General features: G+C 44.1%; 1 long non-coding RNA gene across 1 annotated transcript; it reads right to left on the bottom strand.

Moving 5' to 3' along the window:
• Window positions 1-305: 305 nt before the first annotated feature.
• Window positions 306-8,145, bottom strand: LOC146181544 (uncharacterized). Its single transcript, XR_014700229.1, has 4 exons — window positions 7,990-8,145; window positions 6,963-6,995; window positions 6,397-6,451; window positions 306-509 (listed from the first exon to the last, which is right to left on the bottom strand). It is a non-coding gene; the product is annotated as an uncharacterized LOC146181544 (long non-coding RNA).
• Between the last annotated feature and the right edge of the window lie 10,954 nt (window positions 8,146-19,099).

Here is a 19,099-nt window from a genome sequence, read left to right on the forward strand (position 1 = left end):
TTTGCTCATGGAGATGCACTTAAGTATCCGATGTTTACGAGAAGCAGATCTAAATGTGTTTCCGCTGAAACATATCCTGCAGAGTGCAGAATTGATCAAAAAGTTTTAGTTTACTTTTTAGTGAGAAAACTCGTATTAGCTGGGCTGTAATAATTTCAAGGCAGCGGTAGAACGCTTTAGAAATTAACATTAACCATGTGATGAATCGCAGTACGCACATCATGCGAGTTATCGCTTTGGTAGCATTTTTTGTGTGAAGTCAGTGTCTGTGTAATTGTTGAACGCTTACGAAAACTTGCTACGTGTTTCAATGGACCAGAAAAGAATTGTTTATTTTTCAGTTCCCCAATTATTTTGGCGTCACTTGTTTATCCTGTGATTGTCTTCAGGATCTATCCACGTGCCGGGGACCATATGCAAGCAAGAGGTTCAGATGGCTGTCCTGGTGGACGTGGTACGCATGCGCAGTCTGGCCCGCAAATACTTCCAACTCTCTGGTTAAAGCGACACTGAAAAAAAAATGACATTTGCAAATCACCGATATATAGTAAATTTGCTAGCTTATCTAGGCTATTTATGTACATATAAATAACTGTATTTTTGGATGCTTTTGGGACCCATCAAATATCTCGCTCTTTCTGCGTCGTGTACAATATGTAAGGCTTATGTGATTAAGATAATAATGTATCCTGAACTATTATGTTATTAGATATCTCGAGTTTGCAGGCTGCTTTGCAATGCCGAATAATATTAGGAGCTTTAAAGTATCATCGCATAGCTTTTCCAGGACCCGATTACCTTGCCTGAATTATGCCAGTGAAGCATTCTCTTCATAACGATAAAGAAAGAAACAACAAGCTACATTGTCTCCGCCTGGCCAGCAACACTAGCGGCGCCTGTATCCTGTTCCGAGAGCGGCCTCTTCGGGGCAATGCTTTCCATTAACTCTCGTCACACGCTAGCACAGGATTGACCGTTCGTAGGGAAACAATGCTTCCCGCGCAGCGAAAATACAGGACTTAGGCAGATTGCGAAGCCCTGTCTGTCACCTTTTTGTTGACCATGGATGGCAGGTTTAACGGTCGTCCCTCACTGCTGCTGCTATGCCACGTTTTATTACGCCTTATCTGTTGTCCCACTGCTGATATGTTTCGCTCTGAAAGCGTTTGCATTGAGAGAATTTAGAAAAATTTATGTTATTATCACCCGAGTGTAGCCAAAAGAAAGCACGTGCAGCAATTTTCGGGCATAAGATATTCAAAGAGGGCATATTTCCCTGTCCTGCATACTAGGTATCATCTATTAAGGATAACGAGGCACTCTGCAACACCATTAGAGACAGATTGAGGACCGTGCTACCCGTTCAAGCTCTATTGTGGTTTCATTAGCGTCATTGAAGGTTACGCACGTTGTCAGAAAACAGGAGCGCGTGCGATTCGAACCCTCAGGGGTAGAATATAGGAGCAATCAAATCACTAATCCCGTCTGCGGCCCTCACAGTCAATAATAACATCTACCAACGAACAGTGTGTTGAAATTGTGATGAAGAATACAGATTACAAAATCCGGCTCTATGTTTTCACTTCCTTCGCTACTGATCCTACAATTTTAGCGTGCGAAAAGAGCATCAAATGTATCGGTCATAAGAATATTGGATTATTACGTAAATACCGTTTATTTCTTTATTTTAAAATATATCGACGCTTGTGGTCCGCTTTATTTGACTTTTGCTTTTATTTATTTGGCTAACAGGTCTATTACGGAACAATTGCAGTCGCCAGTTACTTCACAAGGCGTATTCTTCATCAATTCCGGAATGGCGTTGCCCCAGGTGTGTGACTTTCACTCCTAATATATTTGGCGGAGGTGAAATAATTGATCCCGTACAACAAGATCAATCTCCGCATTAGCCGCCACGTCGGTGCCACCACCATGCCCGCAGACGCCTCCCCCTTTACGACCGCTGCCCCAGCTGTCGTCATGGCTCAACCCCGGGACCCGGGCACCACTGACAGCGTTGATGTGGACGACTGGTTGGCCCTCTACGAGCGAGTAAGCCAGCGCAACCGCTGGGGTGCAAAACTCATGCTGGCAAATGTCATATTGTATTTGACCGGCACTACGCGCGACTGGTTTGAAACTCACGAAGGCGAGCTGACATCTTGGGACGTATGCAAGTAAAAGCTTCACGACCTCTTCGGTAAACCTATTGGACGCTGCCTTGCTGCCACGAAAGACCTAGCATCTCACGCCCAAACTTTCTACCGAATGCTATATTTCTTACATACAAGACGTCCTAACCCTGTGCCAGAAAGTCTACTCGGCCATGACTGAGGAAGACAAAGTGAACCACATACTAAAGAGTATAGCCGACAATGCCTTCCACCCCCTACGGTTCTACTGTGGACTCTATTCATCATATTATCTGGCGCTTCGAGCAGGCGACACAAAAAAGTAAATGTCATCGTTTTGACCACCTGCCGAACACAGCTTCTAGCTCGCCGTGTACTGATCTGCCTACTCTTCGTTAGTCTTTCAACCAGAATAACTGGACTAGCATCGTGCGCTGCGAATTTCCGCTGACTTCCTCATCCTCATCCAGGCCATGGCTTCCGCTGTTTCCTCATCGCAGCTGAGGGACAACGACACCCTGCCTACGACATCCTTCGTCCCTTCGTCCAGGATGTTGTTCAACAGGAGGTTGCTAATATAGACATCTCTACTGGCCACGTCCCGGACACTAGGAACTCCAACTTCCGATCCCAGCTTCATACCTCGATACCGCTACCGCGATTCTAATGACTTCCGTACGGCTGCCGATCGCCCAATCTTCTTCATTTATTCCCATGTTGGTAATCCCTCCCGTCACTGCCACAACCGCTGGTACCTGCCTTCATCCCCATTTTACTATGTCAATCACAGTGGAGTCTCTGCACCACGCCGTTCCTTGCCCCAACCCGACCCGCCCCGTGCTGATCTTGTTCAACCTGTTAGCCTTTCCAGCCGACGTAAACCCGACGTTCTTGCTCTCCTCTTCCTCGTCGCAATTCTGCACTGTTCTATGCCGGCCGCTTCTCGGAAAACTATTCGTTGCAGCTCCCGGAGGTGACGCTGCGTTCGCTACCAGGAATGAGAAATCTCTGTTGACCTTTGCTCCCTAATATAACCTGATTAAAGTCTGTGAATGGTATTCATGTCTCTGCCCTGATTGACACCTGGGCCCAACTCTGTTCTCAGTTACTCATTTCGCCGTCGCCTGAAGAAAGTCCTGACGACAGTAGTTTCGCCCAACGTTCGTGTCGTCAATGGCAGCCCTGCTGTCATGCTTGGCATGTGTACCCCCCGTGTAATCAATGCTTGTTGTCCCACACCAGTGTTATTCACCGTCTTTCAGGAATGCGCCCATAACCTGATCCCTGGCTTTGAATTTTTGACCGCTCACTCAGCACATAATAACTGCTCAACTGGCATTCTAGCACCGGACCTTCCACTCTGCTCTGAAGGCCTCTACACGCCACCTCCCCTTCGCTCAGAAAAATATTCCTGTACTGTACAGGAAGAACTACTCGTCAGTAGGTGCGCGGCTTCTTCTGGTAGTTCCTACAAGTCTTAGGTGTCAGGTTCTTCGGGTAATGCACGACGATGCCACAGCTGGACACTTGGGTTTCGCAAGGACATTGCACAGGACTAAGGAACGTTTTTATTGGCCGAAGGTGCGTCAAACTACTCAACGTTATGTGACCAGCTGCCTCCAGTGCCAGCGTTTCAAGCACCCAACCTGCTCACTGCCAGGTCATCTTCAGCCTATAACACCACCACGAACCCCATTCGAACAAGCGGGAATTGATCTTCTAGGACCGTTTCCCCGTTCCTCCAACGGAAACCGCTAAGTCATAGTGTGCGTAGACTACCTTACGCGGTACTGTGAAACTGCTGCTATACCGTCAGCCACTGCTTCTGATGTCTCGGCGTTCCTCCTACGGTCCATCATTCTTCGACATGGGTCTCCTCGTGTGTTAATAAGCGATCGTGGCCGACAGTTTACGGCAGAAGTTGTAGAACTTCTTCGCCTCTGCTCATCCCATTTTTGCCATTTAACTCCTTACCACCCACAAACAAACGGTCTTACCGAACGCACCAATCGGACACTTAGCAATATGCTCGCAATATATGTCGACTCCCGCCACAAAAACTGGGATGAAGTCCTTCCGTTTATAACATACGCATTTAACACTCCTAAGCACGAAACGACAGGCTACAGTCCGTTTTTTCTTCTCTATGCACGACCTCCACGAAGCACTTTGGACACGTTTCTGCCTTTCTCACTCCCTGCTGAAACTTCACTAGCGCATACTCTCTCTTTGGCTGAAGAAGCTCGTCGACTCGCTAGACTTCGCACTCTAGCCTCCCAGGAACGCTACAAGCAACGCTACGAGAAGCGTCATCAAGATGTTAATTATGTCCCTGGTGACTTGGTGTTGCTTTGGACGCCGTTGCGTAAGCGCGGATTGTGCCAGAAACGGTTGCACCACTATACTGGCCCTTTCGTTGTATTGGAACGCCACAGCGCAGTAAACTTTGTAGTCTCTCGCGTGACCACCCAAGGGCGTCGTTCTCGGAAGACTCAAGTAGTCCACGTGGCCCGCATGAAGCCCTTCTATCAACGTGACGAACCTTGACTTGCCCGGCGGGCATCGTCTGCGAAGGGGGCGGTGTCACGCACTTCCCGCGATCCTTATTGAAGGAAGATGGGGTTTGGCGGGATAAGCAGAAGAGGAGGAAGCTGGTTCTGCCCGCTCTTGTGTGCTATTCTCTAGCGCAGCCTAAGATCTGTCTAAATAAACGTCGTAACAATATGCACATGAGACTTTCTTTACCACAAATAAATGAAAGGTTTCCGGAGCTGATATTCAAATTTTTCAATTCACATTTATTTTTAAGGCGACTATCAGGTAAATTACATACATTCACCTAATTAACTCAAGAATTATTTTCAAAATATAATTGCCGGTCTAATCCGTGTCTAGATTTGCCTAGATTATGTCACCCAAGGAATGCATGCGTGCTGGCCCATGTTCTTTTGGCATGAACAAAGTACAGAGTGTTGAATTAGTTTTATCACGTGTGTGTAGTGCTATCGCACAGGACACCGAATAGCGGCATGCGACAAATGAAGTAACACGCACTTAACGCTGGGTACATCGACTTGTCGTTCAAAAATATAATTTATACGATACACACTTCTGTTCGTGGCTTAAAGGGGATTTTTATCAGTTGTGTCCCCAACTAACTCGTGCAAGAAGACTGGCAACCACTGCGATTTCTTATCGCCCACATTAAAATTGCCGCTGATTATGAGGGGCGCCTCCAGGGTTTGGTACGTGCTTCCGCTTCAGAAAACGGTCGCGTTCTCGTCAAATGCTATCTAGGCGATCGGCAGCAACACTTGTAGAAGGTTCCGACGACAACGCCGCCATTATGTGAGTTTAAAGCGTCTTATCAAAGCAGCTGAGATTTACGAGCGCGTGGAGAGCTTCGGGCTCTCTCTGCCGACGTGGCAGCTGCCCTTTACACCTGGCGCCTAGCCGAGTGTCCTCCAGGACCCCTAATGTGGGAAATAAAGTTTCACCAAACCAAACCAAACGAGCGAAATACTTAAAAAAAAAAAGATCGTTCATATAGCAGTATAAGCTATTTTCGGACACGTGGCGTCCTCCGTTGGCGTTAACGCAATTAAAAGTGCGATGCTTATTACCTACACCAGATGACACACAAGTCAATCCTTGGCAACGGTCTAGATTTTTTTTCGACATTTACAAAACTGTACGATCACAATGCACAATTGGAGGTAGTAAACTAAATGACTATTCACAGTATTCCACTTATTTAGCTGACATTATTTTGAAATAATAGTTTCGACAATATCACAAGTGCTTCCAAACATCATCTTATAGTAACCGCACGACATTACGAGAACGATCTGCCTTTGTGCATGGAACCGCGACGGACAACTGGAGCTGAAAATGTAGCTGTTATATGCTCTCCTGCATTAAAAATTGCATGTGGTGCACAAGATAGCTGCCAGCTGCATGCATCTGATATCATTGGCGTCTCAATTGCGTAGTTTGTCAACCCTTGCCACAATTTAGCTGGGACACCTAGCACTCAAAAATAATGCCGCTGGAAATTGTTGGTTGGTGCGCAGTTGGCATTTGGCATTTGGCATATGAAGATATGGAAGGTTTTACATTGCCCTTTCTTACGAAACTTTGACAGTGCCCTCGTAAGGGACGAATTACGCACCTCGCCATGGCTATTCCACGAATTACCACCTCTGACGGAGAAAAGCTTAATTTGCTTTCTTAGAACTTAATTGCCATGGTCTGCAACGCTTACCCAAGGACGACAGTAAAGATGGCTCTTCATTCGGTTATAGTAGGCATACCTTTTCCTGAAAATAAATCAGTCGCATTAGAGAATTCTAAATGCAAGAATTTCAGATTAGAATTTAATTTTTGTTTTCATGGATAATGCGAGCTCCGACTACGAATTGGGCCTAATAATGTATAAACTTCCGGAACCTGTAGCTTATCTAAACACCACAATCACACAAACTTCCAAAAATGTGAAACTCGCAAACATTCGCTTCTTTGTTTCCTTCTTCCATTCAACATTTCAATGATAAAAATGAATTCGATTAGAAGGCATATATAGCTATAAAAAAGTACATATGAAGAAGATACGAGAATATGCAAATATAAGGGAGATTACGCTGACGTGTTTCGGGAAGCCATGGCTCCCAATACCGTTCGTGGCTAAAACTATCGAAAATATTCCCATAAAAATCACGATCTTTCGGAATTGTTACAACTAAAGGAAACAAAGACTGAGAAAAATTTTAAATGCATGTTTTTCTAACGATTCTGTATCATTTCAATTGAAGTATTTAAAAAAAGCGTTACCGTAGTCTTTCGCGTTCTCTATCCGGCTGTGATCTGTGAAATAAGAGAAAAACGATTTCACGTAATTCAGTACGTAAATGAATGTACTCTTTGGCAGGTAATTTAAGTATAAAAATGTATGTAAAACACTCTCTAGGTAATTCAAATGTAAATCGTAGATCAAGCTTTAAACGACAAGGTAAAGGGAGCGTCGGCAGATATGAAAGCACAAAAAACAAAACTTGTGTTATATACGAAACAAGAAGACTGCGATTCAAAGTTATTAAGTTTGTTTCGATCAATCGCTTATGTTTTTGGCTCGCTGCCACTGCTGCTTTGCTCCTTTTCTCGCAATCCTCGAAAACCTTCCCACTCATTATGCTGAAGACAGTTCAGTTCAGTTTAGGCGTTCAGTCGTGTCCGACTCTTCCTGACCCTATGGACCATGTCACACCACGCATTCCGGTCTCTCACTATCTTCTTAACATCACATAGCTTCATCTGCAATGCCTCGAGAATGCCATCTAACCATCGCGTTCGCTGAAGACATGAAACTACCAAATGCAAAAAACATTCTGCTCAAATGAACATAAACGTAATGGTGCAGGTATAACCTTAGAGAGGTATTGAGTATTGTCAGTGCCGCAGACTTATCTTTGGCATGTCCTTTCAAGGGAATGAATAAAGTGAGAACCGTGCCCCACGCAGTGGGCCTAAATCCTGATAAATATCCTTTTGAAATGCGCATTAAACTTAATTGCTGTAAACGATATTCTCACAATTTAGTAGTGTATTGAAGCTGTTTTCGTAGCGTATACTTTCAAATTTCTAACTACTGTAGGTTATCCTGTTCTCGTAACATTCATAAGAGATAAGCTTTTGTGCTAAGGGTGGCATGCTGTTAAAACACAGTGCAGCCAAGAAAGACCTATCTACCTATATGAACCATTTAACCAGAGAGGACTGCCTGTTCGTAGTGTGTCCTAATCGCAGCTTGAACTCTAATTAGGTGCAGTTTAAAATGTGATATACAATAAATTTTGCTTACTCTGAGAGTGCAATCAGTGTTAAAAGAAAAAATAGGCAGAGATACATCGACTTCATCCCGAAACTAGGTCCAGACCGGCCCACATTAACAAACTGCGAGTTGATACAATCCTTGAGTGGATATTTATGGAGAACGGCACAATTTTTGTTGTACTTCTATGCGTGTTCTATACGAGATAAAAAGAAAAGAAACGAGAAAAAAGTTTCGAAGCTTCGATGACCTTTTTCTCAGGGCCTCAGCTAGCTCGAGAATTGAGAAATTTTTTTGTATTTCGCAGTTATCACTTTCTTCAAGCTAATCTAAAAACACAAAGCAATACAAGACCTGAGAAAAGGGCCCAAGAAAAGGGCGTTCGCACAGCTAGAATAGAGAAGCAATTATTCCATAACTCAGTTATCAGCTGCGTTATGTATGCTATATGACTATAAATTTCAAGTCTGAAATTTCTTAAACCTACTTGATATTTCAACAATAATGAACATACCAATTGTTCTTTATATCCTATGGTGAACTTGATATTTTGGTGATCTTTATTGCATCAACTTACTATATGCTCAGCAACAGGAACTACTATGACAAGGTCGATGGGGATTTCTATTATTTTAGTTGCTAGCGAAACACCGCCGCATATCACTGTATTCTTGTTTGTTGCTGTTAATAACCGCTTGGATTTGTCGTCTTAACTTAACCGGTTAAACATGCAATTATTATGTAGGCTCTTTTTTTTTCATGCTCACTCTCGTCAAGACGTGATTGTATCACTTCCTCTGTAGTTTATCTCTATTTCAGCCACGCGCGTCCGCTTTCACATTGTTCCCGATTATTTTAGGCAGCTGTGGATGTTTCTTTTTGATGTTTCTTAGTTGACTTTAAAGTACGCAAAGGCATTTCGTAAAACAACGAGCACACTGATGCTTTCTGTCAACGTTTTCCTTGAGCTGCTTAATTCAAGTCAGCCAAATAAGAAGTTCATTTCAGTGCTGTCCGAGTCTCCTTCTTTAAGTGTCTGGCTTTTTCACCACCACGTAACGTCTGGTGGGCAAGGTGAGCAGCGAAACCCTGGTTTCCATCAGAGAAGTATTGGTAATAACAGACATTTATTTCCGAATTATTGGTCCCGGGACCCTCCCACACACCCTAAGACGAGGGAGGGGCATGTCGCCTGAGCTAAGGCGAGGTGCACTTGCTGCTGGGCTGCGCTTTTGACCAGTTGAATGAGGAACCTCTGGGACATAGGTTCCGATTTCCGCAGTCTGTCTTCCTGTTGTTCCTTCTGCTTTATATTTTAACCTCTTCCGGGAAGGCGAGGTCATCGCTGATCAAGTTACCAAAGTAATCTCATTTCGCGCAGTTTTTTTTTTTTCATATATATTTATGTAGTTCTGTAATAAATGGCCCCGCAAAATAAGTTTGGGAAAGTGTACATTTTATACGTCTCCGTGCAAGTAATTTGTTTCTACTGAGCGACAGGTCTTCGGGTGGTACAAGAAGTGGCCAGAGTCTATATTGCCGCCTGATTTCTTTATAATTTGTCATGCATTTCATGGTGTTAGAGGCGGACCTTCCGCGTTTACTAGATGATGAAATGCTCGATGTTGCTCGCGAACCACATCCTTTCCTGGCAAGCGGACAATGAGCTGGGGGCCGTAATATTGTAGTGTGACAGTTAGACAGGCGCTTTTGTAAAAGTTTGGCAGCGGGATATATGCGGCTCCTGCTATAGCGACTGATGTTAGCATGGTAGTCGCCTATAGTGTAGTTGCCGTCGGTTCTGACTGTAGGCCAGATCTTTAGCACCTTTTTCCCGTCCTACTTGAAAGCAATCGCGCATTGGTACTCACAATTTTAGTGAGTATTGGTTGTCCAATAGCATCACTGCCATGCTATATTACGGGGCTTCCTTCTGTTCCCCTTATCTAACTATTCCCTGGGGGACCTATCCTGTGAGGCCTCCACCATTTGGGCACTGCTGTCCACATGACGGCTCGGTATAAGCTTTTTGGCACAGGTGGGACAGTAATGTCTCGGTTGATTACTGTGTTCTATAGAACTGCTTTCCTCTCTCTTTTAATCTTGACCTCCCTATTCGTACCGCAATAACCGTTTCTGAAATATCTTCCCTCCAATGTGGTTCCCAACTGCAGTAGTGCTCCCGCCGTGGTGCTCAAGGGAAGACCATGTGCATGTTTACTGAATTTTCTTATGAGGCAGTTCAGCAACTCTCTATCAAAGGCATTTTGCTTTTAAACAGGGACTGTTATGCGGTATCCTGTTTACAAAACAATCTTCCGTGAGACTAAGCAGGCCTTTTTTTTTCAGGCCTTGACATCACTTAGATAGCCATCTAATGAGACGCATAGTTGGCGAGTAGAAGTGTTCAAGGTTATAATTAGTTTCAGAATTTTATCCGCGGCTGTGTATGAAAAGCCGTAAAGTTTTTTTTTTTTTCGGTCTTCGGAGTACTATGTTGGGTGCTTTAAGCCCCAGTATAATTCTAGGTAACCCACCTAAAGGGCGTCCGCCTCAGCGACTTTATGTTGGCGAAAACCTGATGTCAATATTTCGCCGACTCGGCGTGACAGGCGCAGCGAGAGTGATTCGGCACAGCCCAAAGTCTTCGACGCGCAAGTAACTTCTTTCCTATTTCTCGCCGCCTGCGCCGAGCCTGCTTCCCAACATTTTTCGACCTCAGTGAAATATGGCGGCTTGCTGTGCAGACAGCGACTGCGCGTGTTTCAGACACAGTTGCTGAAAGGCTAATAGAAGGTATTCGAGCAATTTCCATCATCAATAATACCACACTGTTTGCGTACAGGAGGAAAGAGAAGAAACAAATGTCTATGATGCAATCTTTCAGCTGTGCGGCCCGGACAAAGCTGTGATAGCTTCGATATTGAGCCGTGTCCGTTTTAATCCACTGCTGGAGGAGGTGTAACGGTGTAACAAGAATTTTGTTTCCCTAATCCGCACTGCTTTCTGTGGAAGAAAAGCATAAACTGTGCAAATGGCTTCGTTACCGGTACACGCTGGAAATGAATATTGTGGAACTCTAGCGGAACTGCGGCCAACTGGGAAAGTAATACTGACGGCTGTGTAATCTATAATTCTCCTGTAATCATGCAGGTAGTCAAAATTACGAATGCTATTGTTTGAAACACGCCTGTACACAATCATTAACACTCTGTTCTTAGGCATCGTCGACGGGCTCTCAGACCATTGCTCTGCTGGACGTGTTCACGGTTGGCATTAAATGCATTGTGCCATTTGAGCAGTAAAAGTAAGCATATCTCATCATTGTCTGGATCACAACAATAAATTCCTCAGTAAGCGACTACCGCAATTCCTCCAAGGAGACCTGTCGTCTGCTAGAAAATGCACGTAGGAAACGTATAAGCGCTCGAGGGCGTTTTGTGCGTACTGTGCGCTGGATGGCGATTTGCTCTGTCCGTAACCATATCGGTTGTCTTCCATTGCCGCGTTGCATACGAGTGGCTCCGTAATGATTTCCGATCTGCGGTCTAGCTGAAATGTAGAGTTTGCTGACGTGCGTTGAGTTTCTTATCCTAATTTAAATCTGAGTTTGAAGATTGCCTCCCTCAGCAAATTTTAAGATTACTTTCGACTCTTACTGGAATAACCTTCTGGAGAGACCTGCTGGGTGACTCCATCTGCGAATCTAACAAATTTGCATTGTGAGCCAGCTTCCCAGAGCTTCGCTTCCTTGTTCCATTCTTTGCGAGGGGCCCAGGAAATGTCGGTGGCTCGACTGGTTGGTTTGTAGTTTGCGTGTTCTCAAGGTGGAGCCTCGACCTCCCTCTGTGAACGATCGATGTCAGGGTTCACAGGGGCGGGGTAATTCCTTGCTGTTTTGTCAGCCCTTGTTCAGTTTTTGCAGCTTTAGAGTCCACTGCACGATCATTCCTTAGATCAGCTAGCTTTGCCTTTTTCGGAATTATATGATGCTCCGCTGGTATAGCTCGTTGTTTACCTTTTTCCCACTTTGTGTTTTGTCTACCTAAGGCGTCTGGAAGAGATCTTTTGAATCATTATCTTGATGACACTTCACTGCCTTTCGCACAAAGTTTACGATACCTCCTCCTTGAAGCTCAGCTCTGCAAGCAAACTCAACCTCCGGCACTGTTCTTATGAAAAGCATTACACCCGCTGATTTTGTTTCCGAGGTATTCTCTCTATTCTAGCGTTCTTTCTATCATAAAGAACGACCGAAAATAGTTTTTATGTTCTGCTCATATATACTCTATACAAGGGACAGGAACACAGGAGGAAATTATCGGAAAACTATACTATTTCTTGTCTTTGCCATCTCGACGAAGTGTCTTATTTTATTCTACAAATAATGCCCAATTGAGACATGTTCAGAAAAAAAAGATCTAAGCAGCAAAACGTTCGGCACTCATGTCCGTAATGTAAGTACTACTGCGGTAACCGTTCTTGTCTGAATCAGGTCTCAGACAAGCAAGCCTTTGTATTATTACTTCTTCTTCTTCTTGAAGCATCCAGACACGCCCATCATCATGCCATGGAATCATCATCGGTAAACTTCCTCGCCTACGATCAGGACGATCGCTCGGTGGCCCCGGGTCATGTTACGGACGAAGGAGGAAGAAGAGCGCAGTGACGCGGGCAGGAGCGCGCGCGCTAGGCCCGCACACAGAATCATCAAACGTCACCTCACGACCATCGAACATCATCTTTCTGTCCTCTGTTCTCCTGTTGTCATCGCTTGCCGCCACGTAAGATTTGATGGGCGCGCTCCTGCCCGCGTTACTGCCCTCGTCTTCCTCCTTCATCCGTAACAATATGTTCAAATGAAGACGTCTGCTAAATATGAACACTGCGTGCTTCCCACATGCCCCACTTTCCTCCAGAGATCATTATATTTTGCTCTTTATCTGACTTCCTCTTTGGGTAACGCACTCTCAAAGAATGCGTGTAACAGCACGCCGGAAAACTGCTGATTATTTACTGTCGAACTCTGTTCGTGAAACCGAGGAAACCAACCAGAACGCGTGGGGCACCCACATAAATGTAAGATAGTCTTTCCAACTTTCAGATGCTGCAAATTTGATTTTTTTTCCACATATATATTTTAAACTCCTCTATAGAGCATATGTGCATGAAGATATATCACGCAAATTTATTTCTAGGAATCAGACATTTCTCTCGTTCTAACGGCCAAAAAATGACCAGGAATTTCTACAGAAAATTAAATAGCAGCCTTCTATCCTATTTTTTGCAGACCTGGACGTTTTTCAAATAAGGTTGCGTGCTATGAAAAAAAAGGTATATGCTGGCAATACTACTACGAAACATAGTGTTATAAATATCGGGCAAAGAAGCTTGCGCAGTGAACGCAAGAGCCAATGCCACATTTGGCGCTGAGGTAAGGTTAAGTGAGATCTATTCACTGTGTGTAGAAAGTACCTTTGCCACTTAAAGCAACGCAATTACGTTTTTGTTCTGAAGCGCAATATGGATGTGCTAAGCAACCCAACATGTTAAAATAACTTAGAAGAGAAAGTAGATTGCTCGTCCCTAATTTTCGCGCATTCACACATTGAATGATTGCAGTACACACAGTACAAGAATGCGCAGTACAAGAACAAACGCAGTACAAGAATGGCAAAGAACAATGGAGTTTGAAATGAAGGCAATAGAGGTAGGTATATAAATACTGTTAAAAACCAGTAGCTATCGCCTTCAAACTGCTTGCATGTGCAAATTCCTTGTATCACTCAATAAAATTTGCTCAATCGCAATAAATGTACAGGCAACTATTCAGATGAACCACCTGAAATGAAGCAGAATTCCTGAAGGTTTTCTTTTATTGACATTTGACATCATCATGGTTAATATCTTTTTACTGGCGACCATATGCAAGAAAGGGGTTTCGGACCAGGTCCTGGCGGCGACGGAATGCAGACGCAATCGCGACCACAATAATCTTCAACTTTCTGGCACTGAAAAAAAAAAAAAAAGATATTGAGGCATATCAAGGAATAAACATGCCATAAATTTCTTTCTAAGGACAGCAATTTGTTAATGCAAACCAAGTTGATGATTAATATGAAGATAAAGAGGATGAATAGAAGTCATTTTTCCTTCACCAGAGTTATATAGTTATAGGATATCTATTTATTTTGTATTTATGCAGAATACCTGGAGCGCCCCCACTGGGGCATTGTTGTAGGGGGAATCAGCATAAAACCAAACAGACCAAGAATACAATAATTTGACAGATGATGCAGTGACACAAAGGGGAAAAAAAACGAAGGGAGAAATGTTGCAGAAAACCAAACATGCGCACGACACACTAGATAAAATAAAAACTGCGAAATGCAGCACTCCTTTGGCAATACAAAAACAATAAAGTGGGAAAATTATGCAATGTATTAAGGCAAATAATGAAAACTTGCATAAGAACAAACACGCGTGCGATATACGCGGCAGAAATAAACAATAACAAAACAAAATGCACAAGGATCGTAAATAATGCTACACAGATGCTCATGAAAGCTTTCATGCTTTCATTCTTTCATGCTCTGGCGTTTCATAATCAAATCTTTCGTCTCCTTAGACAGATCCAACAGACCAGATCGAATTGGCCGAAATATCAAAGCTAATCAATAAGCGCAAGGTGGCCGATATAAGGAAGTATAACATGGAGAAAATTCAGCATGCTGTAAAGAACCGGGGAAGCCTTAAAGCGGTAAAGAAGAAATTGGGCATAGGCAAAAACCAGATGTATGCGATAAGAGACAAGGCGGGCAACGTCATCACTAATATGGAAAAGATAGTCAAAGTAGCCGAGGAGTTCTATACAAATCTCTACAGTAGCCAAAGTAGTCAGAACCGTAATGAGATTGGCGGTAAGGAAAAACAGTCAGACGTTCCACCAGTGACGAAGGACGAGGTCAAGAAAGCACTAGAAACTATGCAAAGGGGGAAATCAGCTGGAGAGGATCAGATAACTACAGATTTGCTGAACGACGGGGGGGGGGGGGGGGATATTGTGCTTGAAAAACTGGCCACCCTGTATACGCCGTGCCTGGTGTCATCGACGGTACCGGAACCATGGAAGAATGCAAACATTATCCTCATTCATAAGAAAGGGGACTCTAAGGACCTTAAAAATTACAGACCAATCAGCTTACTGTCTGTTACCTACAAGGTATTTACTAAGGTAATCGCGAATAGAATCAGGACAACCTTAGACTGCAATCAAGCAAAGGATCAAGCAGGGTTTCGGAAACGGTACTCTACTATCGATCATATCCGTACCATCAATCAGGTGATAGAAAAAAGCTCGGAATATAACCAGCCCTTATACATAGCATTCATTGATTACGAAAAAGCATTTGACTCAGTTGAAACCTCGGCGGTGATGCAGGCATTGCGAAATCAGGGGGTAGACGAACCGTACGTGAAAGTGCTGGAAGATATATATAGTGGCTGCACAGCAACCATCGTTCCGCATAAAGAAAGTAACAAAACTCCCATAAAGAAAGGTGTTAGGCAAGGAGACACAATCTCCCCAGGAAGTATTCAGAGACTTGGAATGGGAGCAGTTAGGGATAAGGGTAGATGGAGAATACCTCAGTAATCTGCGATTTGCTGATGACATTGCCTTGCTAAGCAACTCGGGGGATGAACTGCAAATAATAATTTATAACCTAGACAGGAAAAACAGAAAGGTTGGCTTGAAAATAAATATGCAGAAGACTAAGGTAATGTTCAACAGCCTCGGCAAGGAACAGCAGCTTACATTAGGTAGCGAAATATTGGAAGTAGTAGGCGAATATGTCTACTTAGGACAGGTAGTAACCGCAGATCCGGACCATGAAAAGGAAATAACAAGAAGAATAAGATTGGGATGGAGCGCATTTGGCAAGCACTCGCAGATTATGACTAGCAGCTTACCGGTATCGTTCAAAAGGAAAGTATACAACAGTTGCATCTTGCCTGTACTCACCTATGGGGCTGAAACGTGGAGGCTAACCAAGAGAGTTCTACTTAAGTTGAGGACAAGCCAGAGGGCTATGGAACGAAAAATGGTAGGGGAAACACTAAGAGATAGAAAGCGTGCAGAGTGGGTCAGAGAAATAACTTAAGTTACCGACATTCTAGTAGAAATTAAGAAGAAGAAATAGACATGGACAGGACATGTAGTGCGAAGAGAGGATAACCGATGGTCGCTGAGAGTAACAAACTGGATTCCGAGGGAAGGAAAGCGTAGCAGGGGGCGGCAGAAAGTTAGGTGGGCGGATGAGATTAAGAAGTTCGCAGGGGTCAAATGGATGCAGCTAGCACAGAACCGGGTTAAGTGGAGAAATATGGGAGAGGCCTTAGCTCTGCAGTGGGTATAATCAGGCTGGTGATGATGATGATGCTCATGTTAAAAAGTATGTTAGTAGTAATATTCACAGTCATATTAATGTATTATCACAATCATATTTGCAGGTGACTTTGTAAGGTGGTGAAGAACTGTGTGAGAGGGGAAGAAGGGGGAGAGGGGAGGGGATAATTTGCCCTGGCAAGCAGTTCCAATCATGTATTGTTCGTGGAAAAAAAATTTTTGAACGTGTGTATTCGAGCATTGTACTCACGCACTTTAAGCGGATGGTCAGTGCGGGCTGAAATGTAAGTTGGTTCGGATATGTATTTTTGTTTTGGAATGCCAGTTTTACCAATAATGACATTATAGAAGAAAGAGATCCTCAGATATTTACGCCTTTGTTGGCGTAGAGGCCACCCCAATTTGTCTCGCAACTTTGAAGACTTTTCTAAGAAATTGAAATTGCCAGAGACAAACCGGGCAGCTCGTTTTTGGACGCGCTCCAGTTGTTCAATATTCTGTTCTGTGTATGGATATCCTTTCAAGAATTATACGAGGTAGGGAATGAGAAAGTTAAGTTTAACTTTTATAGGCGAAATGCTCAGTAATTATAAGCTTAGTCAGTTGCATGATATTTACAGCATAGAGATAAGGCACAAAAGAACCGCCGCACTAGCTAACAGTAGAGATTGTTTTTTCGGGCCATATGAAGACGCATAAAAATTCACGAATGCCCAGAACACTTTCACGGACTCAGAGAACCAGATCTAAAGGCTTAGGATCCCGGCGCGCATTCAGGGTGCTACGGTCACTTTACATTGTGCAGACGGTTGGCTCTTTATTCATGTAACACGCCTTCCTCATTAAATCAGGGTACGTAGCCGTCTCCACGGACGTTGCGTCACACGCCCGATAGATTAAACCTACATTGAGGGAAAATCATTTATTATCAAAGGAAGGGAAACGCATATCGACTAACAGACCCAGTCCCACGAGTTTCAGACTTCTTGGCCTTGTCATCTGCCAAGACAGGCCAGTCGTCATCGGCAGACAATAGCCTTATCCCCTTTGCTCAGAGGTGTTTAAGTTTCCATTGCCTCAGGTTCTCAAGTACACGCGTCCCTTGTGCCTTCAGACGTAAGGCCGCTCGTGGTCGGTCTGGTGGAGCTTTCTTTAGTTCTGGGTTCCCCATTTCCGTCAAAATATTTATGACGCGAAGTTCCGAGTTTTTTTTCGGCGCCTAAGTCCTAATCATTTGGACCGAAATCGAACACTCATTACTGCTTCCCGTTAAGGGCGCCTGATAGATCCGTTCAGTAGAGCGGTCGCTTCATCTAGCCAGACATCTTTGGTTCGTCCCCACGGGGTTGCGATGCATGTGGTAGCGATTAATCATCTCTGCCATCGCTCTGCGAGCTCTTCGAACCCGATGCAACATAAGCAGCATTGTAAGCGTACATAAAGTGCACACCCCTTCCACAGCGCGGCATAGGGGTTGCGACAAAACCCACCATTAAATAACATGCTGTTGTTTGCGCATTTGAAGTCGTCATGGGTTTCAGCTACTTGCATTTTTCTTTAGCTTTATTTTTGTTTTTCTGCTTCTTTTTTCACACAGCAGTTCCAACGACATGTATGTGCTCGCAATAATTATCACGAGACTAATTTCGGACAGTTTAATAAAGATACCTCTGCCCATACCTTCTAATTATACCGCGTGTTAGCATTTTATTCCTGCATATTCCCAATGGCACTCACTTTCCACCACTCTCTGCTAAGCTTCACTTTTCTTGAAACCCTTACATTATTCATTTTTAATTATTGATTCCTTTTTTTCTGTGCCCTTTCCTAATTTATCTTTGAATGTGGCAGGAATAACCTGTCGAACTATAGCTCACCCAGGAGTAGCCCCACCGGGCACATGAAGAACGCTTTGTCAGTGCACAATAAATATCCCGGGGTGATCGTACGCCCTAGCCCTCCACTAATGCACCTCTGTATTTTTTCATTTTGAATCTCACATTCGTCCCTTCCCATTATTATTATTATTAACATCAATATTGCAGCGCGGATAAGGTGTCCGCATAGCAAGCGTCACTTATACTACCCTATCCCTTCCTTGAACCCTTATAGTCGCCTAGCGTCATGCCAGCAGTGTTGCTACGGAGGCGTCCGCCGCAGACGTCATGGCACATCCTAGCAACAACGTGATGTGTGAAAAAGCATCGGCGCCGTCCTCCTGGAAGCTGAGGCCTTAGTCGCGGAGATTCAAGCCCCCGTTCCTCAGGCCGGACTGCCAGAAGCCGGAATTAGGGGTCCTCTAAATTTGTGGAAAATAAAGTTTTCATGTATCAATCAATAAATAAAAAAATTGGCGGCGGATGAGTCATGGGAAGAGATTGGTGGAGCAATGAAAATAAAGAGCTAGAAAAGTGTGCCTCGAATCCGCTTGAGGCGCTTCTACCGCCCCATAAAGGTTTTCGCCTCACAGCATTTTAGTGGTCCAAAATGCCCCCGGCAATTTATAAGCAGAAAGCGTTTAATAGCTCATCACTCGCCAGCATGTCCGTGCGTTAGCGAGAAGTGTCCGTGAGATTCCGCTGGATAACGTGATACTGTGACATCAACATCTGTTGAAGATATTGAACAGTCATGACCGTTCTGGTTCCTGTTTAAATATTAGCAGATGTGACGACATGATAACGTCACATCCGATCACCACGTCACGACTGGTCATGACGTCATCAGGCTAAT

The sequence above is a fragment of the Amblyomma maculatum genome, chromosome 8 (assembly GCF_055883805.1).
Source record: "Amblyomma maculatum isolate TAMU_Amacu chromosome 8, ASM5588380v1, whole genome shotgun sequence".
Taxonomy (NCBI): Eukaryota; Metazoa; Arthropoda; class Arachnida; order Ixodida; family Ixodidae; genus Amblyomma; species Amblyomma maculatum.